Below are 6,589 nucleotides of genomic sequence, written 5' to 3'. Positions count from 1 at the left end.
AATTTGATAGGCACCACGCCTATATTAGTATTGCAAGCAAGCAATGCCAACAAATAGGGCAAAGAAATGGCATGTAGGGCAAAGCTGAAAGAGGAGATGAACGGAAGGAATTAGAGTTTCCTCGTGCACCTCTCTCTCTCTCTAAGCTGGCAAGTGTGGTGCGCAACAATTGTATTGGACAGAATATAGAGAAGATGAGGAAAAGAAGCACTCTAGTTTAGACAACAAAGAAAAGCCTAGAAGAGAGTTGCACCTTCAATGTATGCAAAATTCTTACTTTCTTTCTTACCTTTAGTGTATGCATTCAATGTGATTTACATCACGTTCGGCTTACCTTTGTCCAGGCAGAAGGATGATTTGTGAAAATTGTGGTGTATCTTTTATTCCAAGGTTTAAAGTAATTAAAACATCATTTCTGAAAACGCAAAAAAATGAGATAGAAATGAGTTAAATTGGAGCTATCGTTACAGTAGGCCAAAATTTGTTGGTTGGATGGAATTCTCTCTCTAGCACAAAAAGGATCAAAATTGAGTCCAAACATTTCCTATGATGGTCCTCCTTGAGCCAAAAGTCCAAACATTTCCTATGATGGTCCTCCTTGAGCCAAAGCTGAATGGGTGCATAAACACTTGAATTTAAACAAATATGTGCTTTTCTAGTGTCATGGAGTGCAAAAAAGGCCATAAAAAACAAAAAAGGCCCTTATGCACCCCCCTTTTTACCTTTTTTTCATGCTATCATACTGTCTCCTGACAACATAATATATAAGTGTTTTCTCTCAGATTTTGTTAATGTGTTTTGTAGTTAAAATTCATGTCATTGGCTCAAAATGCCCACTACCCATTAATGAGGTACAACACATTGATGGCAAAGTTTCTCCTTACATCATTGGTCTCTTCAATGTCAATAGGAATTTGATAGTTATCGTTGACTTCAAAAATCTACTTGCGTATGTGCATGATAAGCGCACAACAAGGTTGTCCCTGGATATATCAATGCTCTACTTTGCCAAAATAACAGGGGATGAGAACATCACCTACTACTTATGACAAGACATAGGGATTTCTTACTTGCACTGATTCAGGTAGCACTGGTGTTTCTGTGGACCTCTTGCACTCAAAAAATTTTGGAACATGCTATTAACAAGTGCCTGACTCAGGCCAAGTGTTGCGTGAATGGCTGACTTTGCCAGATTAGCTGCCATGTTAGTAGTTGATTTTTTGAAAACCCTCCGAAGTCTTGACCTTGTCTGCACCCCAGAACACCATAACACCTCAGATACTGCTTGAATTCAAGTGTTTATGCACAAACACACCCCCTTCCCCCTTGACAATCGTGGACCCAAAGGTTGTTTAATACACAAATATCATTTAACTTAAACACATTAAGAAGCTAAAAAGCGTATGGACACAAAAGACACAAAACTCTCAATCCTTTGATCATTGTTAAAACGTTTGGATACAAAAGTAGGGTGGGTAGTACAAAAAGGATAGGCTTCACTTTGGCTAGTGCTCAAAGTCCTGCCTCAATTGGCACTCAAGTTGCATGTCCTTTGGTTGTATAGTCACTCTCTTTGCATGTATGGCACAGAGGTTGGTATCATCTAACATAGAAATAATGTGGGTCTTCGTAGCTTCTTGAATCGCCTTGAGCGCCATTGATTGCATTTGATATTGATTGCCATAGCTTTGGAGCAGCTCATTCACCATGTGAGCAAAGGGGGATCGTCAAATGAGTAGCTCGATCATCTTTTGGTAGTGCGGATTTTTGCAAATACCCTTGGGTCAAAACATGTGTAGGTGGTACCACTTTTTGCACCTTCTGGTGGTACCAACAATACTAAATAGCCCCTAGAAGGAGGGAATTTTATTGTTTTTCAAATGTGGGGAAGGGAGATAGTGTTATAGAATTGATATTTTATTATTTATTGTAGCTGACAGGTAGAAAAAACTAGATCCAGCTTGGCCTATGCGAATGGATATGTATATCATGTATATTTTATTATTCAAGTGCTCTTTTATGAGCTTTGGCCATTTATGACCGGCCGGCCAGTTTGTAACCAATTTGACCATTCAAGAAATCTATATAACAAATACGTGCAAGAGGGAAATGGTCACTCTTGCACGGGGGGAGATTGCACCCAGTGTTGTGTCTTTCTTCTCCTTTCTCCTCTCTTCTCTCTCGCCGTGCCAGCATAGCACTCCGGTCTCGGAGGTGCGCTTGCACGTTCTCCCTCGCTCTATTCTATTTTCTATCTCTCTATGTTCGTGTTGAGATCGATCATGTGCGTATGCGACAATTCAGGGCAGCCACGCTCCCGTTTGTAGCAGTGGTATCAGAGCTGAGGCTATGTTCCCGAGATTGCAGATTCGGATAACCAAAAGCTAAGTGCTCTCGTTTCCTTTTGATTTTCAAAATTTATAATTCTATGTCCTTGTTTTACATTATTTTTTATGTTTTTATAAAAATCTGGCATTAATTCCTTATTAATTCGTAATTAGTGGAAGATATGTGAATCAGACAATAGGAATGACAAGTTTATACTATGAGCAAAGTTTACACAATATTAACGTGTATATATATATATATATATTAATAAGCACGATAAATATCGTCATAGGATCTGTATAGTAGACGACGATGAAGAGTAGTAGGAGAAGTAATTGGAGAGTAGAATGAGATTTTGTAGGCCGCGACGACTTAAAATCAAGACCATCCCGATTAGGGGCTTGATTGAGATTGTAAGAAGAAGAGAGAAGTCTCTTTTTGGGACAGCTTGAAGAACTCCGTATCCAGCTCAAAGAATTGGGTGCTATGAGGGAGAGGCTTCGTGCCATTGTCTCCGAACTCGACAGTGCTACTCGCGTGATGCAGGTACAACTTCTTTTTATTCACCGTTCTAGCCCTTTCCCAAGGCAAGTAGTCGTGGGTGAGAGCAGTGCGTCATCATGCGGAGCACACATAGTCGATGTAGTCACATGAGCGTACATGTCGTCATAAAAAATATTTCAAAAAAAAAAATGTTTGCTGCATTCGTGACCAACAACACCATCAAAGCAAAACTGATGGCGACCCTCGCACTCTCTCTTCCTCTCACGGCTGCCGACATGGCATCACCCGCAACCAATTGCCCGGACACAACAGAGGCGTCCGCTCGCAGGCTTGCAACCCAGTGCCTCACTCTCCCCCTTCTGATAATCACCAACCAAGACCAGTCCCTTCCTCTCTCTAACCTACCTGCTGCCGAACCTTCCACACACCACACACACACACCGGTTGTTGGATCCGCCACCAGCACTCTCGAACTCCCTCAATAATCTCATACTCTCTCAGTTGCCTGCATGGCGTGCCAACCCAACAATTAGTCGCCAGCCCATCCAATCTCTCCTTTTCTCTCATCTTGTGGCGCCCAAACCACCAGGGTACTCAGAATTGTGTGTGCCTGCATGGAGGCGCCTACCCTCAACCACCCAATCATTTTTACTTTTTGGTTCCAACTACTGGAGGCCAGTCAACCTGGACCGCATGCAATCTTTATGACAAGCACATCCGTATCTGTCTCTCTCTCGTTCTATTGAGCTGCGCCAACCACACCTCTTCACCCACCAACCCCCTTCTAATCACACACACAGGCGCAATTGAACTCTCTCTCACTCTCTCCTTACCACCCATTACTTCTGCGACAACTGAACCTTCTCTCTCACACACTTTCTTCCTGCCTGTCCACCAGCAGCCACCCTTTTTGCTTGGCCAACCACCAAACTGACACACACACACACACACCCAGTCTCAATATCTCTGGCTCACCACCTTGCATCTGCCTATCTCTTTTCTCTCCCTCCCTCCAACATGCAGATGATCATGGACTGCAATCATTGAGTGTGTGCCCACGATCTCTGACCCTGCCATCTATGCACATTTAGCATCATGGGAAGCGACCTGATTACGTACCCTTCTTCCGTTCAAAAGATCTTCAAGGAATTCAACCATGGAAGACGAAATCTGTGCACTGGCGTGCTCTGAGTACCAGTAGGCCCTCGACTACATCTTCACTTACGGATGGAGCTGCTTACATGGTTCTCTTGCAGTCTATTATACTGAGCTTCCCCAAGCCTGCCAACTATGTCAGATGCTCTGCACCTCATGCCGTTTCGAGAACACAAAGCGAGAGAGAAGCACAATACAACGACATGGAGCAAGCACGACATCGCAGTGGCCTAGCAAGGGAGCAAGGAAGTTGTGCTTCCATACAGAACATCGGAAGCTGCACAATCTCTCTCTCTCCTGACTGTCTGTGAGGCTCATAAGTTGCCAAGATCAGGCTCACTAGTCGCCATCTAACCTCACTCTCTCTCTCTCCCCCCTCCCCTGAATTCGATTACTCAAGGCTGCCATAGAGATAGGAGGTTGCTAAATTATTTGGTGCTTTGCTGCGTCCGAGGTGTGGAGCACTCGCATCAGTAGAGTTTAATTCTATGCCAACAACCATCTTTCCTATACGGCCAGGTCCAATCCATCCCCACGGTGAAAATTTCTCTCGATCGGCTGCGGTTGGCGAAAGGAGTCCTGCAACCAACAGCCCTGCATGCCATTTTCGGCCCTCCTTTGTGATCATGCAGCCTCACACTGATCTGGCACTAGTGGGCGAACTTTGTAGCCTCCCCCTTTTTTCGTGGAAACTCTCTTCTCGACGACCTTTTCTCTGATCACTGGCGGATCCCCACCCCTTTACATTCCCTCGTACTAAGCTGCTGACGAGCTCCCCCTTCTGATCGAAGCTCCTCAGCGACTGCTGCGATACTTTCTCAGACTACTTCAGGGCATGACGATGCTAGTAATGAAGTTTTTTTTAAAAATTTATTTTTACGTTACTTCATTTTAATTTGTACCCAGACATGGTATTCGATTCACACGGATTGTATCCATTTAGTCTCATCGGTCATTTTGGCACTTTAAAGCCATATAATGAAACATTTCATTTCATTTTCTCGTTCTCTCTTCCCTCTCCCAGTAGGACCCCTTACAACCACGGACATCGAGGAAGCTCCTGAATGACCACAGGAAATACTTTCTCCAGATGTCATACATCCACAGGCATTAACGATGATGAAGATGATTTCAGTCTGAGGTTTTTCAACTTTTAGTTTAAATTTTCCACTTTCATTCATTTTACTACTATACCCAAGCATTGGATCAGATCCACCCGGATTTTGTCCGTTTGAACTCATTATTCTAAATGTCTAGTCTCTACTCTCACACAATCAAACATCTCCCTCTGTGAATGACTCTCCTCGTGTTGCCCCACTCTAGCATAAACAACTTGAGGACTCTCATAACTCTAATGAGTGATCTCACTCACTAAATAGACAATGCAAGTGACTTCATATCTCATAGTATACTGGACGATGACATATGTGATGTAACTTTATCTTTGTCTCTATACCCTAGTCTCTACTCGTATTCCCCCCTCCCCTCCCTTCCCCTCCCCCCTCTCAGAATTACATTGATGATATGCCCCATCGACAATTACAATGTGACTAGATATTGATGAATGGTACAAATTTGCGATGGGTAACAACACTAATTAAGGCATAAAGTATTTGAAACAGAACTACAAAATGATATGCTAGAGACGACCACAATCAAGCTTCATATAGCGATCATAAGACCTAGGTTTATATAACTCTAATATCTTCAATGAATTCCATCACACTATTTGCAGAGATTTTATTTTACCTATAATCTGTGGACTTTATGGCATGATTTGCATGATTTTTTTTCCCGTACCTAGCACAATATTTTAAATCCTCTGCGATACCTAGCAATGTTGTTAGCATTTTATTTTCAATTGATTAATGTTTTTAATTAGCACAAGCTGGTACAAAATGTTCTATGCTCATACTCCTGCTGCCAGCTTGCTCGGTAACCACTTTTTGCAACTTCATATAATTCCGGCTAGGCTATATTGCATGTTATTTCTGCAATTCCTTGTATCGATTGACGTTATCAAATGTCATGCATTCTTTATTGGTGACTTACAATTGGTTGCACTTATAAAATTTTGAATATTTTCTAGGTTTTCTCCTCTTCAAATGGCTCAATGTTATATTTTAATAGTTGTTGTACAATAGCACTGCTCCACACCGTTGTACCTTTATTACGTTTACCACAATCTCAAGGAAATAAAACTAGCTATCTTGGTTGACCTTGTCAAAAGATTTTTATCATGATCTTCACTTGTTTTTGTTACATTTATCTAACTCCTTTAAGGATTCACAAAACCTATGCATACCATAATGCGAGGACGTCAGATAAGTAATCTCTTTACTTTATTTTAAAAACTCATTTTTACAGCTTTCGTAATAATATCCTAACCATATTTTATCCAATTTTATGATACCCTCTTACACTGCTAAGGTCACGCCCTCTAATTGTATTGAAAGAAATTTCTGTTGGGATGATTTGTCAGTAAGCCATGCAGTTACTCATGCGAGCTAAGGCACTCTGGGATAGTGCACAACCATTTGTAAGTCCTTTGGTGATATACTGAACTGTGATGCCAACAACGTAGTAAATATACTTTTTCTCC

The sequence above is a fragment of the Adiantum capillus-veneris genome, chromosome 11, assembly GCF_014529385.1.
Source record: "Adiantum capillus-veneris isolate H3 chromosome 11, ASM1452938v2, whole genome shotgun sequence".
Taxonomy (NCBI): domain Eukaryota; kingdom Viridiplantae; phylum Streptophyta; class Polypodiopsida; order Polypodiales; family Pteridaceae; genus Adiantum; species Adiantum capillus-veneris.
The sequence above is the reverse complement of the archived record's forward strand: the minus strand, read 5'-3'. Positions refer to the sequence as shown.